This window comes from Oryx dammah, unplaced genomic scaffold (assembly GCF_014754425.2).
Source record: "Oryx dammah isolate SB20612 unplaced genomic scaffold, SCBI_Odam_1.1 HiC_scaffold_17, whole genome shotgun sequence".
NCBI lineage: Eukaryota > Metazoa > Chordata > Mammalia > Artiodactyla > Bovidae > Oryx > Oryx dammah.
The window spans coordinates 80097950-80120337 of NW_024070201.1; the positions used below are offsets into that span (position 1 = coordinate 80097950).

General features: G+C 42.0%; 1 long non-coding RNA gene across 1 annotated transcript; it reads left to right on the forward strand.

The window, feature by feature from the left end:
* Nucleotides 1-538: 538 nt before the first annotated feature.
* LOC120876038 lies at nt 539-18426 on the forward strand. Its single transcript, XR_005724102.1, has 3 exons — nt 539-596; nt 12253-12369; nt 18314-18426. It is a non-coding gene; the product is annotated as an uncharacterized LOC120876038 (long non-coding RNA).
* The last annotated feature ends 3962 nt before the right edge of the window (nt 18427-22388 follow it).

Here is a 22388-nt window from a genome sequence, read left to right on the forward strand (position 1 = left end):
AATGCTGTTGAAAGTTTCCATGCACACATTAAAGTTGCACCAGTGGAAAAAATAAATTTCTGATGCACCATAACTGCCATCTTTCTAACAAGTTTTAAGATTGATGGAAAGTCACAGAACAAGCTACTCATTGAAGACATTATGTAATTCTTACATTTAAATATATATAATGAATCAAATACTTTGTAAATGTGATGTTTTCTATTAATAAAATATTTCAGCATTATATTTAAAGTACTTGCGTGTGATATCACTAAGGTATAGCATTGTTTAGTAATAAGTTCATCAGCTAGATGCATTTTCTTGTAATTCATCTCATGGGCTCAATAAACTGTGATTGAGAAAAAATCTAAGTAAAATTTGACAGTCTTTTTGCCACATAAAGTCACCTCAAGGGGTCCATGATTTTCTCAATGGTCCCACAAAAGAGTGAATATGATACTCTTCATGTTATGGCATTCCAGAATTCTCTTGCTTTTTAAGTTTATTACATAGAGATGTAATGACAGGGTATTAATAAGTGTGATTTTTGTTTCCAGTTTTTGCTGTCAGGAGTCTTTACAGTATTGTTTGAGAGGAGGCGTTCAAGGTCTTTGGTAAGTCAGAATGTTTGTAGCAACTCTAAAAATGATTTACTTGACAGAATGAGAGTCCATAAGGAAGTGGCATTGTCTCTGAATCACTAGAAACCTACCCCAAGTTTTGGAGGATAGATTGTTAAGATATAAGAACTTTAATTTTCTACTGAATCTTTATCGAAAGGAAAAGGATATACTCCAATTACTGAAATCTTTGTTACATTTCATTAGCTATAAAAATAATTCAAGATGTATGAAGTTAATCATGGAATTTAATTGCTATTATGACAAATCATTTAATGTAAATTAAGACATTGCTTTTCACACTTGAATTTGGGCTTCTTGAAATGACCCAGTGTCTGTTATTACCTGCTCCTTTCTTCTTTTTCATATTTCTAGGAACGTTTGATAGTGTGATGGAAAATATGTTTGTGATATTGCAGAGTCTGGAATATGTTGATTTCCTGTAGTGCTTAGTTTTATGTCAGAAATTGGAGTAACTATAAATATTAGTGCTGGCAGACTGACTTCTGGGATGGTAGCACAAGCAACTCTATGATGTCCTTCTTCCATTCTGCTCTCCCCCCTCCTCCCCCCACCCCCGGTCATGGGCTGTGGTCTGAACCACGGCTCAGCTTTCATCCTCCCACCTGGAACCACATGCCTCCAAGTTAAGGTCCCTGAGTCTCCCCCAAAACAAGGAAAATGTCAGCAAAAAAAAGAAAGACCCTAAAATTAATAGTTTCAAGTGCGTGCATGTGCCTGCAAAGTCACTTCAGTCGTGTCCGGCTCTTTGTGACCCCATGGACTGAGCCTGCCTAGCCCCTCTGTCCGTGGGATTCTCCAGGCAGGAATCCTGGAGTGGGTGCCGTGCCCTCCTCCAGGGACTCTTCCCAATCCAGGGATCAAACCCGCGGCTCTCATCCTCCTGCATTGGCAGGCGGGTCTTTACCACGAGAGCCACCTGGGGTGGACATTCAGTCCAGTTCAGTTCAGTCGCTCAGTCGTGTCCGACTCTTTGCTACCCCATGAATCGCAGCACGCCAGGCCTCCCTGTCCATCACCATCTCCCGGAGTTCACTCAGACTCACGTCCATCGAGTCCGTGATGCCATCCAGCCATCTCATCCTCGGTCATCCCCTTCTCCTCCTGCCCCCAATCCCTCCCAGCATCAGAGTCTTTTCCAATGAGTCAGCTCTTCGCATGAGGTGGCCAAAGTACTGGAGCTTCAGCTTTAGCATCATTCCTTCCAGAGAAATCCCAGGGCTGATCTCCTTCAGAATGGACTGGTTGGATCTCCTTGCAGTCCAAGGGACTCTCAAGAGTCTTCTCCAACACCACAGTTCAAAAGCATCAATTCTTCGGCACTCAGCCTTCTTCACAGTCCAACTCTCACATCCATACATGACCACAGGGAAAACCATAGCCTTGACTAGACGCAGTCCACTTAAAGTAAAAACTGAAAATTGTCTATCCAGGTGACACTATTGAGTGTCAAGAAACAGAGGTTGGTGATGTTTTAAAAGCCTAGTCTTGCAGCCAGCTGAGAGGACTGACATCCTCTGATGCTGTCTTAAAATCATCGTTCTCTGGGCACAGTCGATATTTTCTTAACTTACAGCAATCTTAAAAATCTCTGTCCCCAGGCTGTTGTGGCTATTTGTGTAGATACAAAGTGAAAGCAAAGTCCTATCGCAAGGAAAGTGCGGAAATAATACCAGTGTACTGACTACAGCGCAGCTGCGTAGGCTGTGAGTCCAGCTGCAATGAACCGAAGCTTGGGCAGAAACTTAAAAGAACATCTTTGAGAACCAGAAAACCACAGGGAGCTTTGAGAAGCCTCAGCATATTCTTAGAGATCAAAAATACTGTATACATGTGGAAGACTATCCATGTCTAAGAGGAAAGACTTGGGAAAGGAGAAATACCCATTCTGGCTGGCTCTGAAACCCTGGGCAAGCAAAACGTGGAAGCTAAGACTGTGTTCTAAACTTATTGAAATTTTAAAGTGTGTATTTTCACACAGGTTCCCCTTGGTAGAGGCATTAAATTATACTGACCCAGAGGTAACCCCTAGGAAGCCAGTTTGTTTTGTCTTGTTTTGCAGTATAGTTGACTTAAAATGTTGAGTTAATTTCAGGTATACAGTAAAGTGAATCGATTATACATATACATATAGGGATTTTTTAAAGGAACGTCTTCCAAAAATAGAGAATTCAGAGATCCCAAATCAAAACTTTGGGAAATGACTTCAGGAAAGTCACTAAGCAAATAAGCAAGAACAAGAAAACAACAACCAAAAATAAAGCAAAGATAATGAATTCTGGATGGGAAAGGAGGACACTAACACCAAATTTGTCACAATATATGATGTTAAATGTCCATTTAAAATGGAAAGCATGCGAAGACTCTGAAACCTATTTCACATATTCGAGGGGAAAAAAAAAGCAACCAACAGACAATGTCCCTAATGAAGCACAGACTTTGAACCTTATAGTCAATGATACTACATCATCTGTTAAAAACATGTTCAAAGAACTAAAGAAAATGATGTTTAAAGAAGTAAAAGAAAGGATAAAAGTGATGTCTCACCAAATAGATACCAATAATGAGACAGAAACTGTTAAAAAAACAACAACAACAACAACCAGATACTCTGTAATTAAAAAGGGCAAGCACTACATAAACGAGGAATTCACTAAAGGACATAAGAGCAGACTAGAGCTGACAGGAAACAGAGTCGAAACCTTGGAGATGGGTCAGCAAAGGTTACTTAACAAGAGGGGCATAAAGATGGAGAAGTGAAGAAAAACGCACACGGACTCAGGAAACCATCGGACACCATCAGCCACGCACCTGCTCAGTTGCTCGGTCTCGTCCAGCTCTTTGTGACCTCGTGGCCTGTACCCACCAGCTCCTCTGTCCATAGAATTCTCCTGGCAAGAATGCTGAGGTGGGTTGCCATTTCCTACTCCAAGGGATCTTCCCTCCCCAGGAATCAAGCCTGTGTCTCCTGCCTTGGCAAGTGAATTCTCACCACTGAGACACCCGGCAAGCTCACTACCAGGCATACGCGTGTATGTGCATAACAGAGATTCCCCCAAAGAGAAGAGAAAGTGAAAGGGACAGAAAGCATATTTGAAGAAATACTGGCAGAAAAATTTCCAACTCGATGAAAAAAGAATGAGTTTTAAAGATGATCAACAGATTCCAAGTGGAATAAGCTTGAAAAAATCCACATATGGTCTTACCAAAAGTGAACTGATGAAACTCAAGAATAAAGAGAAAACTCTCAAAAGCAGCAAATGAAAAAATGATTTATAGTGTACAAGAGGTCCTCAATAATATTATAGCTGGGTTTATCAGAAATCATAGACAGCTGAGGTAGTAGGGTGCCATTTTCCATGTTTGGGGGAGTCGGGGAAATGTCAGTCTTCATCCAGGCAACTACCCTTCAAAACTAAAGGAGAGAGTAGCTTCCTACCACCACCTCTTCTCCCTTCATCTCTTCCTTTCTCAGTCCTTGCACTGGTGTTCAGGGGGATGCTCACCATAATTTGGGTTGGGGGGGTGGGCGGTTAACATGAGTCTGCATCAAAGAGAGAAGACCTTGAAGATTCCTGAGCTCTTGTAGGATGATGGCACTTCTGAGTTGCCTGCCTTTAGGCGAGAGCTTCTGACCTGTCATAAAGATCCCCAGGCCTTCCCACTGCCTTCCTTCTGGATGCTGTCCCTGAAGGATGAATCCAGGAGCACTTCGGATGACTGACTTTTGGAACCTCTGACGCCCCCCCCCCCACCGCTTTGTTTCCTGAAGTCTCCAATGTATTAATGTGAAATTGAGAGAGGTCATCTTCCTGGAGACAATTTACACATGCAAAGAATATTGTGGATCAATAATATTAGACAAGATAAGAGTTTGTTGCGAGTTTTTGCTGGTCTCTGGCACCATGGGCACTTCACACACACACCTCAGTTGTGGCCACTGTACCCAAACCTGTCTTGAGCGAGTATCCATCATGATGCCAAAACCTGGCTCTACCCACTGCCTTCAGGCTCCAGTGCTGGACACCTCACACCAAACAGCCAAGACAGGAACACAGCCCCGGCTGTCAGCAGACAGGCTGCCTAAAGCCATACGAAGCTCACAGACATCTAAAAACACACACCTGTTGTGGCCCTGCCTATCAGAGGGAAAAGCCTCAGCACCACCCGCCAGGCTGCAGGCACCAGTCCCTCCCACTCGGAAGACTACACAAGCTCCTGGACCAATCTTACCCAAGAGGGAACAGACTACAGAAGCAAGAGGAACTGTGGCTACAGACAGTAATTTAGACAAAATGAGAGGACAGAGAAATATGCTGCAGACGGAGCTGCAAGGTAAAAACCCACGAGAGCAAATAAATGAAGAGGAAATAGGCAATCTACCTGAGAAAGAAGTCAGAGTAATGTTAGTAAAGACGACCCAAGATCTCAGAAGCACAGTGGAGGCACAGACTGAGATGATACAAGAAATGCGTAACAAGGACCTGGAAGAACTAAAGAACAAACTGATGTACAGCCCGGTAACTGAAATGGAAAGTACACTAGAAGGGCCAGCAGCAGAGTAACTTAGGTGAAGATAATGGCTAATGGAAAGTACACTAGAAGGAATCAGCAGCAGAGTAACTTAGGTGAAGATAGTGGATAAGTGAGCTGCAAGACATGATGATGGAGCAGAACAAAGGGAACAGAAAGGAGGACAGTCTCAGAGACTCTGGGACGACGTTAACTGCACCAACATTACAATTATAGGGGTCCCAGAAGGAGAAGAGAAAGAGAAATGGTCTGAGAAAACACTTGAAGTGGTTACAGTCAAAAACTTCCCTAACATGGCAAAGGAAATAGTCAACCCAAGTCCTGGAAGTGCAGAGAGTCCCATATAGGATAAACCCAAGGAGAAGCACATTGAGGCAAATATTAATCAAACAAACAAAAATTAAATACAATGAAAAATACAGCGGAAAAGCAACAAACACCATACAAGGGACTCCCCGTAGGTTATCAGCTGATTTTTCAGCAGAGACTCTGCAGACCAGAGGGGCTGGCAGGATACATTTAAAGTGATGAGAGGGGAAAATCTGCAACCCAGATTACCCAGCAAGGAGCTCTTTCATATTCAGTGGAGAAAGCAAAAGCTTTTCAGATAAGCCAAAGCTAAGAGAATTCAGCACCACCGAGCCAGCTTTCCAACAAATGCTGAAGGAACTTCTCTGGGTGGGAAACAGAAGGGAAACAGCTACAAGAACAAACCCAAAACAACTGAGAAAATTCTAATAGGAACACGCATACTGATAATTGCCTTAAATGGATTAAATGTTCCAAGCAAAAGACAGATTGGCGCAATGGACACAAGAATAATACCCATTTATTTGCTGTCTACAAGAGAACCACTTCAGGCCTAGGGACACATTCGGAGTGAAAATGAGGGAATGAAACAAGATATGGCATTGCATTTCGATGCAGATGGAAATCATAAACACCAGAGCAAAACTAAACGGAACAGAGGCTAAGAAAACAATGGAAGAGATCAATGAAATGAACAGCTGGTTCTTTGAAAAGATAAACAGCATTGATACGCATTGAGCCAGATGCAAGAAAAAAGTGGAGAGGGAAAGAAAATTAGAAAGGAAAATCAATAAAATTAGAAAGGAGAAAGGAGAAGCTTAACAACTGACACCACAGAAATATAAAGGATCGTAGGAGACTACTACAAGCAACTGTGTGCCCACAAAACGGACAACCTGGGAGAAATGGACAAACTCTTACAAAAGTCTTCTAAAGACTGAATCAGGAAGAAAAAGAAAATATGAGCAGACCAGTCACAAGTAATGGAATTGAAACTGTGATTAAAAATCTTCCAACAAACAAAAGTCCAGGACCACCTGGGTTCACAGGCAAATTCTATCAAACATTTACAGAAGAGCTTACAGCTATCCTTCTCGAACTCTTCAAAAAGATTACAGATGCAAGAACACTCCCAAATTCATTCTACGAAGCCACCATCAGCCTGCTACCAAAACCAAAGATATTACACAAAAAAGAAAATTACAGGGTAATATTATTGATGAACACAAATGCAAAAACACTCAACAAAACACTAGCAAACTGAGTCCAACAGTGCGTTAAAAGGATCATACACCAAGCGGGATTTATCCTAAGGAGTGCAAGGGTTTTCAGGATACATAGGTCAATCAATGTGATACACCATATTAACAAGTTGAGAAGTAAAAACCATATGATCATCTCAATAGATGCAGAAAAAGCTTTTGACACAATTCAGTACCCATTTATGATAAAAACTCTCCAGAAAAGTGGGCAAAGAGGGAACCTACCTTGACATAATAAAGACCAAATATGACAAACCCATGGCAAGCATCCTTCTCAATGGTAAAAAACTGAAAGCATTTCCTGTAAGATCAGAAATAAGACAAGGGTGTCTGTCCACTCTTGCCACTGTTATTCAACATAGTTTCGGAAGTCCTAGCTATGGCAGTCGGAGAAGAAAAAGAAATAGAGGTAATCCAACTGGAAAAGAAGTAAGACTGTCACTCTCTGCAGATGACGTGATGCTATAGATAGAAAGCCCTGAAGAGGCCACCAGAAAACTGCCAGAGCCAATCAATGAATTTAGCAAAGTGAAAGTTTAGTAATTCTGCAGGATATAACATTAACAGAGAAACCTCTTGCATTCCTATACACTGTAAACAAAATATCAGAAAGAGGAATTAGGAAGACAGTTCCATTTACCACTGCAACGAGAAGAATAAAATGATTATGAATAGACCTGCCTAAGATGGCAAGACTCATACCCAGAAAACTATAAGATGATAATGAAGGAAATCAAATAGGAAACAAAAGGATGGAAAGATTATACCATGTTCTTGGATTGGAAAAATCATTATTATAAAAATGACTATACTACCCAAAGCAATCTACAAACTAAGTGCAGTCTCTATCAAATAACCAAAGGCTATACAGCAAATTATTGACTATACCAAAGCCTTTGACTGTGTGGATCACAATAAACTGTGGAAAATTCTGAAAGAGATTGGAATACCAGACCACCTGAGCTGCCTTTTGAGAAATCTATATGCAGGTCAGGAAGCAACAGTTAGAACTGGACATGGAACAACAGACTGGTTCCAAATAGGAAAAGGAGCACATCAAGGCTGTATATTGTCACCCTGCTTATTTAACTTATATGCAGAGTACATCATGAGAAACGCTGGACTGGAAGAAACACAAGCTGGAGTCAAGATTGCCGGGAGAAATATCAATAACCTCAGATATGCAGATGACACCACCCTTATGGCAGAAAGTGAAGAAGAACTAAAAATCCTCTTGATGAAAGTGAAAGAGGAGAGTGAAAAAGTTGGCTTAAAGCTCAACATTCAGAAAACGAAGATCATGGCATCTGGTCCTAACACTTCATGGGAAATAGATGGGGAAACAGTGGAAACAGTGTCAGACTTTATTTTGGGGGGCTCCAAAATTCCTGCAGATGGTGATTGCAGCCATGAAACTAAAAGACGCTTACTCCTTGGAAGAAAAGTTATGACCAACCTAGACAGCATATTCAAAAGCAGAGACATTACTTTGCTGACTAAGGTCCGTCTAGTCAAGGCTATGGTTTTTCCAGTGGTCATGTATGGATGTGAGAGTTGGACTGTGAAGAAGGCTGAGCGCTGAAGAATTGATGCTTTTGAACTGTGGTGTTGGAGAAGACTCTTGAGAGTCCCTTGGACTGCAAGGAGATCCAACCAGTCCATTCTGAAGGAGATCAGCCCTGGGATTTCTTTGGAAGGAATGATGCTAAAGCTGAAACTCCAGTACTTTGGCCACCTCATGTGAAGAGTTGACTCACTGGAAAAGACTCTGATGCTGGGAGGGATTGGGGGCAGGAGGAGAAGGGGACGACCGAGAATGAGATGGCTGGATGGCATCACGGACTCGATGGACGTGAGTCTGAGTGAACTCCGGGAGATGGTGATGAACAGGGAGGCCTGGTGTGCGGTGATTCATGGGGTCGCAGAGTCGGACACGACTGAGGGACTGAGCTGAACTGAACTGATACAGCAGATCCTCTTTGGCTGTCTGTTTTGCGTGTGGTAATCTAAGTTTCCACGTTGCTCTCTCCGTGGATCTTGCCCTCTCCTGATGCCCAGGCATCTATTTTCTATGGCTCAGGAAACTGAAACAGGGGCTCTGTGTCACCTGGAGGGGTAGGGTGGGGAGGGGAAGGGAGGAGGTTCAAAAGGGGGGATATATGTGTACCCATGGCTGATTCATGTTGAGGTTTGACAGAAAACAGCAAAATTCTGTAAAGCAATTATCCTTCAATTACAAAATAAATAAATTATATATATATATATATATATAAATAACCACTGGCACTTTCACAGAATTAGAACAAAAAAGTTTAGTTTGTGTGGAAACAAGACCCTGAGTAGTCAAAGTAATCTTGATAAAGATAAAAAGAGCTGGAGAATTTAGGCTCCCTGACTTCAGGCTGTACTACAAAGCTACATTAATCAAGGCAGTATGGTACTGGTGCAAAAACAGAAATACAGATCAGTGTAACAGGACAGAATGCCCAGTGATAAACCCACACACACCCCCCTAATCTATGCCAAAGGAGTCAAGAGTATACCATGGAGAAAAGACAGCCTCTTCAATACGAAGTGCTGGGAAAACTGCACAGCTACATGTAAAAAATGCAATTAGAACCCTACCTAACACCACACACAAAAATAACTCAGAGTGGATTAAAGACCTAAGTGTAAGACCAGATACTCTAAAACTCCTAGAGAGTTTTATGCTGCCTGTGCTTTATAGGCAGAACACTCTGACATAAATCCCAGCAAGATCCTTCTCGACCCACCTCCTAGAATAATGAAAATAAAATAAAAAATGAACAAAGGGGGCCTAATTAAACTTAACAGCCTTTACACAGCAAAGAAAACCATAAATATTACTTAAAAGACAATGCTCAGAATGGGAGAAAATATTTGCAAACAAAGGATTAATCTCCAAAATATACATGCAGTTCATGTAGTTCAATAGGAAAAAATAACAAACATCCTAGTCAAAAAAAATGGGTGGAAGACCTAAACAGACATTTCTTGAAAGAAGACATACAGATAGCCAACAAACACGTGAAAAGATGCTCAACATTGCTCATTATGAGAGAAATGGAAACCAAAACCACAGTGAGATATCACTCCACACCAGTCAGAATGGCCATCATCAAAAAGTCTACAGACAATAAATGCTGGAGAAGATATGAAGAAAAGGGAACCCTCTTGTAAATGTAAATTCCTCTTGGGAAGGTAAATTGATACAACCACTATGGAGAACAGTATGGGGGTTCTTAAAAAAAAACAACTAAAAATAAAATTGTCATGTGACCCAGCAATCCCACCACTGGGCATATACCTTGAGAAAACCATAATTGAAAAAGACCATATACACCTACGTCCATGGGGTCGCAAAGAGTCAGACACGACTGAGCGACTTCACTTCACTTCCACCTCAGTGATCACTGCAGCGTTATTTACAAGGGCCAAGACGTGGGAGCAACCCGAATGTCCACTGCAGACGACTGGATCACGTGTGTATCTGCTGCTGCTGCTGCTAAGTCGCCTCAGTCGTGTCCGACTCTTCTCGACCCCACAGACGCCAGCCCACCAGGCTCCCCCGTCCCTGGGAGTCTCCGGGCAAGAACACTGGAGTGGGTTGCCATTTCCTTCTCCAATGCATGAAAGTGAAAAGTGACAGTGAAGTCGCTCAGTCGTGTCCGACTCTTAGCGACCCCATGGACTGCAGCCTTCCAGGCTCCTCCGTCCATGGGAATTTCCAGGCACGAGTACTGGAGTGGGGTGCCATTGCCTTCTCTGGGAACATGTATATAGTGGAATATTATTCAGCCATAAAAAGAGCAAAATTGGGTCATTTGTAGTGATGTGGATGAACCTAGAGTCTGTCACCCAGAGTGAAGTAAGTCAGAGAAAAATATTGTATATTAATGCATATACATGGAATCTAAAAAAAAAAAAGGTACTGATGAACCTATCTGCAGGACAGGAACAGACACACACACACCTCGAGGACAGACGTCAGGGCAGTGGAGGAAGGAGGACAGGACGGGCTGAGAGCGGAGCATTGACAGAATAGGCGACCGCGCGCAGAATCGCTGCTGGGGGCCTGCTGCGCAGCCCAGGGAGCTCCGCTCAGCGCCCTGCGGTGACGGAGAGCTGGGCAGAGGCCCCAGAGGGAGGGGATAGGCGTATACCCGCAACCGAGTCACGTTGCGGCACGGCAGAAACTGACACAGCGTCATAAAGCAAATATAGTCCAATTTTTAAAAATCAAGACTGAATTATATTTCTATAATTTACTAAGCAATGATTTTGAATATCTAGATTATAAGAACGAAATAATGAATATATTATTTCAATATGATTGTCTTTTTAAAAGCAGATTTTTTTTTTCCAAAAGAATAAACTGAGATCACTGTATAACCATGGACAGCAACATAAATAAACATATAATCCATCTGGTGAAATAAGTTCCAGAATCCATTAGTTTATCCTGCTCATTATCTAATTTATGTAAAATAAAAATAAATCCTACTGATGCGAATTAGGACAATAAAATAAGGATAAGATAATGTCTCCTATAGCAGCATCACATCTTAGCACCTCTCTGACATCATACACGAACAAAATGTCGTTATGCAGCAACATTTTCCATAGATATTGTCTTGAGTACATACCTTGAGAAGAATCTGGCCTGAAACCAGAGTAGGCTGGCCCAGCAGTGGAATTTCCCACTATTTTTCAAGATAAAACCCTGAATCTCTATCTAGATAGCATCAGTCTCTCTAACAGTCCCCCTCAGCTCCCTTGTTTGTACTATAAAATGAACCATGGCAAACTTCTGGAATATTAACTCTGGTAATCTGACCCTTGGGGGCACTCTGGATTTGCCTGCAGAGTTCACCTCTTTCTAATATTCTCTTCACATTTAACATGCACTTGTTTGTCTTCCTCATTAGTCTGAAAGCTCCTTGAGTTCAGAGACCATGTCTTTTCTACCTCTTTATTCATGAAGAGCACAGTTTGCATGGTACAGATAAGACATTCAATAGTTATTTGTCCTTGAAGGAATAAATATATAAATACTGCAAAATCTGCCTGCAAGGCAGGAGCCCCTGGTTTGACTCCTGGCTTGGGAAGATCCCCTGGGGAAGAGATAGGCAACCCACTCCAGTTTTCTTGGGCTTCCCTGGTGGCTCAGACAGTAAAGAATCAGCCTGTGATGCGGGAGGCCTGGATTTGATCCCTAGGTTGGGAAGATCCCCTGGAGAAGAGAAGAGGGAAACTACCCTCTCCAGTTTTCTTGCCGGGAAAATTCCATGGACAGAGGAGCCTGGCGGGCTCAGAGTCAGACAGGACTGAGCGACTTTCACTTTCACATCAAAAGTTCAGTCTTCCTGATATTCTGAAAAGTCTGCCGTTCTGACTGTCCTTTTAATGACCTTGCCATTCTGGAAAGATCAGAGTTCGTATAAATCTTCCACTGGAGTGCACTTGACTTCCAGTGGCCGAGTGACCCTTCCTCTCTGTTTCAGATGACCTGCTCTATAGTACTGAACACCTTGAGTGCCTGCAGTGCGGTGATTGGTCTGCTTTTACTATGTCTGGAATTTTTAGCCTATGCTTTAGCTAAAAAATCTATTTGGCCACACGTAAGTACCGGGTTTCTATGACAATTTCATCACAGATTTACAATTACATTTTAAATCCTTCAGTGATTCACCAAAGTAAGCACTTGGCAAGATGCGGAGGGGGCGTTCACCATTGGTTCTCTCTCTGCATACGCGCCTGCTGCCGACACAGCTCAAGCTACGGCCGTGTCCCGAAACCTGCTGCCGCTCTTCAGCCGCTAAGTCGTGTCGGACTCTTTTGTACCCTGTGAGCTGTAGCCTCGCCCTGCTGCTCTGTCCACGGGCTTTCCCGGGCAAGACACTCGAGTGGCTTGCCATTTTCTTCTCCAGGGGATCGTCCCAATCCAGGGGCTGAACCCGCATCTCCTGAACCGGCGAGCGGGTGATTTACCACCGAGCCACCAGGAAACCCACGTTCCTAAACCTCAGATCACCCAAAACCTCGAGGAACCACAGGGACTGGGTCATAAACACCAAGAGATATATTTCGAGTGACTTAGCATCATACTGGATTCCAGCCCCACCTTAGAACCAAGGTATTTTTATGACAGGCAGTTCAGTTCCTCTGTTACCTGCATCTCTGAGGCCAACTTTCTCAGGCCTTAGAAGAGCAAGGTAATTATAGCAAGATTTGATCTTCGGTGAAGGAAATAATAACCTATGTACTTGTTATAGCCAAGAATTTATGTTCAAAATCAGGGCTGTATATATTTTGTCAGTACAGTCTATAGACAGAATAAAGCTAAATTCTGTAGATGCAAGCAGTCTGGAGCGCAGGGGTCCTCAGTCCCGTGTGCACGACTGGACATTTTTGCATTGCCTGCGTTGTGCCTGTCAACAGCGAGTCTGTTTAAGTGTGTTTGTGTTTGCAGTTCAGTATCCGTGTATATCTGTTTCTATGCATGTGGGATCCTGGGCAGACAGACATGCTCTTCTCTGTATAGGTTTGTTGCTATGCAGAGGAGAAGCTAAGAGGGAAAAGAAGATGGAAGTCAGCCCTAAGCAAGTTGTGTAGGAACTGAAGCCTTCTCTATAGATTCCCTCTTCTGCTCTATCCCATCTACCCAGGGCTTGACAGAGGTTGAAACAGCTGGGCCTTCAACCAAGACCTAGAAACCAACTTTTCTGAATAGAGCCCATTGGATATTGCCTGTCTTTTTCAGCACGCTCTCCTTACTTCAAAATCCCAAACTGTTGAGTAATGAACTAGTTCCAAAGCTTATGTTAGTTTGCGTTTTGCTGAATTTTTCTTATTTCTACATAATGAAAATGGCTACAGTAATTGGGATAGCAGACTTCCTCAGGGAATGACTTATGTCTGATTCACTTTAAGAAGCAACTCTAAGAAATGTTAAGCTACTTGCTAAGGGCCACAGGGCTGGTCCCTTGCTGAACTTGTCAGGATGGCCATCCTGATGAACTAATCAGGATGGCTTAAATTCCAAATTATTTCACTACACGAAATTGACCCTTAAGAGAAACAATTAAGCGGCACATGAAAAAACTGTCTTGTTGGTGTACAGGATGTTAATATTTTATGACACTTACCCTGAAGGAAAACTTAAAGTGAAATTGTAAGTAAATGTAAACCTCTGGATATTGCTTCAGATTATTTTTGCATAATAAGAATGTTTGTTTTACTGGATTGGAATACAGTTGCAACCTTAAGTGTTTCATTTTTCCAATTCATCTCTTGAACCTCCATTGTTCATATTAGCAATAAATCTGAGATCTTGTTGAGGTCCAATCCCTGTTTATACTCTCAATTTATTCAAGAACATTGGGAGCCTTAAGTTCAATACTGACTCTGTACCTCTAGTTGATACAATCCTGGAACATCTTAGGAGTCCCCCAGCATACCTGTAATTTCCACTGTCACAGCTCAGTTCAGTTCAGTCGCTCAGTTGTGTCCGACTCTTTGCAACCCCATGGACTGCAGCACGCCAGGCTTCCTTGTCCATCACCAACTCCCGGAGCTTACTCAAACTCATGTCCATTGTGTTGGTGATGCCATCCAGCCATCTCATCCTCTGTTGTCCCCTTCTCCTCCTGCCTTCAATCTTTCCCAGCATCAGGGACTTTTCCAATGAGTCAGCTCTTCCCATCAAGTAGCCAAAATATTACAGCCTCAGCTTCAGCATCAATGCTTCCAATGACTATTCAGGACTGATTTGCTTTAGGATCGACTGGTTGGATCTCCTTGCTGTCCAAGGAGCTCTTAAGAGTCTTCTCCAACACCACAGTTCTTCAGCGCTCAGCTTTCTTTATGGTCCAACTCTCACATCCATACGTGACCACTGGAAAAACCACACCTTTGACTATGTGGACCTTTGTCAATAAAGTGAGGTCTCTGCTTTTCAATATGCTGGCTAGTTTGTCAGAGCTTTTCTTCCTAGGAGCAAGTGTCTTTAAATTTCACAGCTGCAGTCACCAACTGCAGTGATTTTAGAGCCCAAGAAAATGAAACCTGTCACTGTTTCCACTGTTTCCCCGTCTATTTGCCATGAAGTGATGGGACCAGATGCCATGATCTTCGTTTTCTGAATGTTGAGTTTTCAGCCAGCTTTTTCACTCTCCTCTTTCACTTTCATCAAGATGCCCTTTAGTTCTTCTTCACTTTCTGCCGTAAGGGTGGTGTCATCTGCATATCTGAGGTTATTAATATTTCTCCTGGCAATCTTGATTCCAGCTTGTGCTTCATCCAGCCCAGCATTTCGCATAATGTACTCTGCGTATAAGTTAAATAAGGAGGGTGACAATATTCAGCCTTGAATATTGTCCTTTCCCGATTTGGAACCAGTCTGTTGCTCCATGTCTGGTTCTAACTGTTGCATCTTGACCTGCCTACAGATTTCTCAGGAGGCAGGTAAGGTGGTCTGGTATTCCCATCTCTTCAAGGATTTTCCACAGTTTTTTGTGATCTGCACAGTCAAAAGTTTTAGCAGAGTCAATGAAGAAGATGTTCTTCTGGAACTCTCTTGCTTTATCTATGATCCAACAGATGTTGGCAATTTGATCTCTGATTCCTCTGCCTTTTCTAAATCCAGCTTGAACATCTGGAAGTTCTCAGTTCATATACTGTAGAAACCTAGTTTTGAGAATTTTGAGCATTACTTTGCTAGTGTGTGAGATAAGTGCAATTGTGTGGTAGTTTGAGCATTCTTTGGCATTGCCTTTCTTTGGGACTGGAATGAAAACTGACCTTTTTCAGTCCTGTGGCCACTGCTGAGTTTTCCAAAATCGTTGGCATATTGAGTGCAGCACTTTCACAGCATCATCTTTTAGGACTTGAAAGAGCTCAACTGGAATTCCTTCACCTCCACTTACTTTGTAGTGATGTTTCCTAAGGTCCACTTGACTTCACATTCCAGGATGTCTGGCTCTAGGTGAGTGATCACATCATCATGGTTATCTGGGTCATGAAGATCTTTTTTGTATAGTTCTTCTGTGTATTCTTGCCACCTCTTCTTAATCTCTTCTGCTTCTGTTAGGTCCATGCCATTTCTGTCCTTTATTGAGCCCATCTTTGCATGAAATGTTCCCTTGGTATCTCTAATTTTCTTGAAGAGATCTCTAGTCTTTCCCATTCTGTTGTTTTCCTCTATTTCTTTGCACTGATCACTGAGGAAGGCTTTCGTATCTCTCCTTGCTGTTCTTTAGGACTCTGCATTCAGATGGGAATATCTTTCCTTTTCCCCTTTGCCTTTCGCATCTCTTCTTTCCTCAGCTATTTGTAAGGCTTCCTCAGACAGCCATTTAGCCTTTTACACTATATTTCTTTTTCTTGGGGATGGTCTTGATCTCTGTCTCCTGTACAATGTCACAAACCTCTGTCCATAGTTCTTCAGGCACTCTATCAGATCTAATCCCTTGAATCTATTTCTCACTTCCACTGTATAATTGTTAGGGATTTGATTTAGGTCATACCTGAATGGTCTAGTGGTTTTCCCTACCTTCATCAATTTAAGTCTGAATTTGGCAATAAGGAGTTCATGATCTGAGCCACAGTCAACTCCTGGTCTTATTTTTTCTGACTGTCTAGAGCTTCTCCATCTTCGATTGCAAAAGAATATAATCAATCTGATTTCCATATTGACCATTAGGTGATGTCCATGTGTAGAGTCTTCTCTTGTGTTGGACGATGGTGTTTGCTGTGACCAATGTGTTGTCTTGGCAAAACTCTCTTAGCCTTTGCCCTGCTTCATTTTGTTCTCCAAGGTCAAACTTGCCTGTTACTCCAGGGATCTCTTGACTTCCTAGCTTTGCGTTCCAGCCCCCTATGATGAAAAGGACATCTTTTTGGGGTGTTAGTTCTAAAAGATCTTGTACGTCTTCATAGAACCATTCAACTTCCGCTTCTTCAGCTTTACTGGTTGGGGCATAGGCTTGGATTACTGTGATATTGAATGGTTTGTCTTGGAAACAAACAGAGATCATTCCATCATTTTTGAGATTGCATCCAAGTACTGCATTTTGGACTCTTTTGTTGACTATGAGGGCTACTCCATTTCTTCTAAGGGATTCTGGCCCACAGTAGTAGATAAAATGATCATCTGAGTTAAATTTGCCCATTCCAGTCCATTTTAGTTCACTGATTCCTAAAACGTCAGTGTTCACTCTTGCCATCTTCTGTTTGACCACTTTCAATTTACCTTCATCTGAAGTCATGGGTTCAGATACTGTTAAATGGTGTCAATATTGAAAACTGATCCCCATAACCCTTGGTGGCCTTGTCGCAAGGGTCTTTCAGGTTTTGGTGTTCCGAATTACAGATTCTGTATTCTTGTTTCCAGCCCAAGTATCTTGCAAGGGTATGGGTCTATTCCACCACGTCCCTGTGGTGAGCCTGAGTCACCCATCCAAACCTTCTCTTCCTTCACTGAGACCTCCTCCTTATGACCCTTTTCTAACAACAGGCCTGATTTTCAACATCTTTCCATTAAATAAATTCTGTAACTCTGAACCTCAAATGTCGCAATTCCATCTTCTTCAGAAGTCCATTAGAAGTCCACTCAATGAAAATGTACTGACAATATACCCAACAACAGAGGAAAACACAATGATTCTTATTATCCATTTGGTGAAATTAGTCACCTTAAAATCACCCTCAATAGTTATCAGTTATCATTAATATATATGTATGTATGTTCAGTTCAGTCGCTCAGTCGTATCCGACTCTTTGTGACCCCATGGACTGCAGCACGCCAGGCCTCCCTGTCCACCAACTCCTGGAGCCTATCCAAACTCATATCCATTGAGTCGGTGATGCCATCCAACCATCTCATCCTCTATCGTGCCCTTCTCCTCCCACCTTCAATCTTTCCCAGCATCAGGGTCTTTTCTAGTGAGTCAGCTCTTCCCATCAGGTGGCCAAAGTATTGGGGTTTCAGCTTCAGCATTAATCCTTCCAGTGAACACCCAGGACTGATTTCCTTTAGGATGGACTGGTTGGATATCCTTGCAGTCCAAGGGACTCTCAAGAGTATTCTCCAGCACCATAGTTCAAAAGCATCAATTCTTTGGTGCTCAGCTTTCTTTATAGTCCAACTCTCACATCCATAATGACCACTGGAAAAACCATAGCCTTGACTAGATATGTATATATGTAACCATGTATTGATGTGGTATACATGGTATACTATATATCCCAATTACTGTAAAATCATTTTCATTATGTAGAAATAAAAATTCAGCAAAATGGAAACTAATATATGCTGTGGAACTAGTTAATTACCTACTAACCATAGTATGGTGTATATATATGTAACCATATGTATGTGTAACCATATATAATTATATGTAATTTTATATATGTATATATAACCATAGTGGTTGAGGGTGGGAGAATATAATGAGCAGCTTTTCTATTCTCTTTTTCATCTTCCTGAAATTTTATTATACTTTTATTTTTTTAAGTGTTAACATATGAAGATATATAAGAATGACATTTTCTTTTTGAAAACAGAGAGCTGGTAAAATCCTTTCAAACTATTTGTTCCTGTTCACCCTTTTGGAGTTGTGCGTGACATCAACATTGATCAGTTGGTTGTACAAAGCAAAACATGGCAGACGGTAAAGATGAGGAAGGCATCTCATTTCTCCCCTGGCGAATCAGAAAACGTTGTCTTCTATTATGAATCCTGTTTGAGGAACTAAGGTTTTGATCAGAATTAAGTGTAAATGGTGTCAGCTCTAAGCTGCAACTATAGGTAACTGAATATGCTCTGCTCTAAGTTGTTTACTACATGGATTTCTATGCAAATGTAAATAACCTTCTGTAGCAAAGGTGTTTTATATTACAGGATATTTTTATATTCACATCTCGTAAGAGAATAAGATAAAAGATTTTCTGGCTGAGGTCTGTTTAATTCAATAGATAGTCCCCTGAAAAACAACAACAACAAAAAACTTTATAAAGGTTGTTATCAGGCATAGGGATATTCAAATGCTGAAGCTCATAACTTTACTTCTCAAAATTTTAGAGCACTTGAATCTTAAAGCTCAGGACCTTTAGTATTTTCGGTGGTTCAGAAACCAAGATTTGGGCGTGATAACTGGGAAGCTGGAAAAGATAATAAAGCTTTTAAATAAAGCTATGTTCTGACTTCTTCCATACCTACTACTTTACATCTAAAGGGCAAACTTTATCTCCAGTTGACCTCAGCTTCACAGAATCAGAGAACTGCCATGGAAGATACATCTGCCCTTTCCTCCCCAGTGCCCATGGCACAGGTCCAGGCTTAGGGATCAATGGAATCATAAGGACAACTCAGAAGAAGTTCAAAGTTAACATTAAGGAGACAGTGACTCGCCCATGTGTTCCAGAACAGAGACACGGAGAGATTCAGGAAATAACAAGAGAGAATGGAATGTCTAGGACCTGGAATCTTGGAGTGGAAGAAGGCAAGGGAGAGTTGAGGAAAAAAAGAGGAAAGCAGATCCTAGTCTCAAATATTTCTGGTTCTAGGATGTCATGGATACTTGGATGAATACACTGATACATAGTTAATACTTTCCTCTACTTCAAGCATCTGCTGAGAATAGACATTGCTAACTAAATACTGAAGCACAAATATCTGAGATCAAGTCAGCCACTGTTCTGATAGGATAATGGAAATGAGAACAAAATGCCCAAATAATGTGAAGAAATGAAAGAACGCCAAGGAAACCTGAGGTCTAAGCTATGAAGCAGTGGGGATAACAGAGGTAAATCTCCAAGCTAAAAGTCATACCCAACACTATTGATTTTTTTCCCCACGCAAAAGTGTCACTGTATGATAAGTACAATGGTAGAAATTATCGAATCAGAATATGGGGAAACTTCCCCAAATGACATCCTTTCGAGGATCCCAAAAACTAGCAATGGGAAGGAAAATTTTACAGAAAATTTACTGAAAGGCAAGCAGTGATCAAGAGGTATTAGGCTTTCAAAACCCGAATTTCTCTGGAGTAACACCCAACTCATATATGCTTAAAAGGAGATGCCTTCTGCAGCACAAATGGAGATGCAGCCCTTGAGTATCAACAGAAACTGTGAAACACAAGGGACAACTTTTCCTGATGATTCCTTTTCTACTTCTAATTAATTTTATCAGCCTGATTCAAAATAAAGATTATTTAATCTGCAGATTAAGGTGGTAAACAGAGCATCGTTATGGAATGGTAAGTACATTAGTGAGGCTAAAATACAATCTCTGTGGGGGTGAGTGGTGGGAAATGGGGGTCAAGAAGTTAAATTGGGCTGAATTATTTCAGAAATAAATGTTGTGCTATATGATCAGGGTCTCGTGAAAAGAGAAAAAAAACATGAACATATGAGAAGTATAGTTTTGTACTCAAATGAACCGATACATAAGCAACACTGTACTAAATAATAATTTAGTCTGAGTAGAAAAATATATGTTCCTAATGTTTGCAAATGATGTGAATGACAAAGGCTTAGTCTCCAAAATTTACAAACAGCTCATATGGCTCAATAGCATAAAAACAAACAACACAGTCAAAAAATGGGAAGAAGACCTAAATAGACATTTCTCCAAAGAAGACGTACAGATAGCCAAGAAGCACATGAAAAGATGTTCAAAGTCACTAATTTTTAGAGAAATGCAAATCAAAACTACAATGAGATACCACCTCACACCAGTCAGAATGGCCACCATCAAAAAATCTACAAACAATAAGTGCTGGCGAGGGTGTGGAGGAATGAAAACGCTCCTATCCTGCTGGTGGGAATGCTGGTGCAGCCGCTGTGGAGAGCAACGTGGAGCTTCCTTGGAAAAGGAAAGCTGGAGCTTCTGGGTGGCGCAGCACTGCCGCTCTCGGGCATATAGCCGCAGAAATTTGAAAGTGTGCACGCACCCCAGCGTGCACTGCAGCACTGCGTACAATAGCCGAGACGCGGGAGCAACCTAAACGCCCGTCAGCAGAGAAATGGGTAAAGAAAGCGTGGTCCACATATACAGTGAAATATTATTCAGCCGTATGAAAGGAAACAGTGCCATCTGTAGCCACATGGATGGGCCTAGAGATTATCATACTACATGAAGTAAGTCAGACAGACAAGGAAAAATATCTCACTTACACACGGGACCTAAAACATGGATACAAACCAGAAACAGACTCATAGACTTAGAGAGTGAATTCATGGCTCCCAGGAGGGAAGTGTGGGTAGAAGGGATAGACTATGAGTTCGGGATTGACATGTACACACTGCTATATTTAAACAGATAACCAACATGGACCTCCTGTATAGCACAGGAAAACTGGCTCAATATTCTTCAATAACCTAAATGGGAAAAGAATTGGAAACATAATGAAAAATATTTTAAAATTTAAGAACATTCATAATTTTAAAAAAGGGAAATATGTGCTCTTATAGGGTCAGTCTGTGTTTTGGAATCTGCCTGTCTGCGCTGCATAGCCTTTGGCTTTCAGCCTAGAGATACAAAAGGGAAGGAAGGAAGGAAGAGAGGGAGGGAGGGAGGGAGGGAAGGAAACCAAAGAACATGGCAGCCTTTCAAAATCTCAGTGTCGAGAACATTCCAGTCAGCGCTCTTTCCAAATTTCCACCCCCGGTTCTGTAGTTCTTTATTTTAGAGTATATTAACTGTCCATGTCCTAACACCTAACTTGCCTCAGGTGCAGGGCAGAAGAGGACCCTTTACCTACACATCAAAGAACCATCCTGGCGAGTCAAGGAGGACGGCGCGGTGGCGAATGAAGAGCTGGGCTTTATTCAAGAGGCTGGTGGGGAAATGCATTTTGATTAAATTCATCTCGGCATCTCCTTTCGCCCATCAATAAAAGCTTAAATGGATGAGTATGGCTATTTTTTCTGTGTGGAGAGGTGCTGGGGTAGCACATGTTTTAACCCGCTCATCTGTCGTTGGACACTTAGACAACCCAAGTCGTGGCTGTTTTTCACGTAATTATCTGGCGCTCTTCGGCTCTATCCTCAGGAGCAGAGTTGCTGGGTCGCGCGGCCCCTCCATACCGCTCCTCGCAGTTGCTGAGCAGCCTACATTCCCACCAACAGTGCACAAAACATTGTCGTTTTTGGTAACAGCCACTCTAACGGGTGTGAAGTGATAGCTCATTATGGGTTTGAGTATCAGGTTCTATCTCCCTGATGATCAGTGATGTTGAGCACCTTTTAATGTGCCTTTACCAAGTTTTAATTAGCTTTGGGGGGCTTTTTATTGTTCCATTTAAGAATTCTTTACATATTCCCAATACAGGCCCCTTATTGGATCTGAGTGTGTTAGTCTCTCAGTCGTGTCCGGCTCTTTTGTGACCCCATGGACTGTAGCCCTCTAGGCTCCTCTGTCCATAGAATTCTCCAGAGAAGAACACGGGAGTGGGTAGCCATTCCCGTCTCCAGGGGGTCTTCCCAACCCAGGGATCGAACCCCAGTCTTTGAGATTGCAGGCAGATTCTTCACTGTCTAAGCCACCACGGGAGCTTCCGTTATTCGATGTATGATTTGCAAATATTTTTCTGTTATGTGAGTTGTCTTTTCACTTTCCTGATGGTTTCCTTTG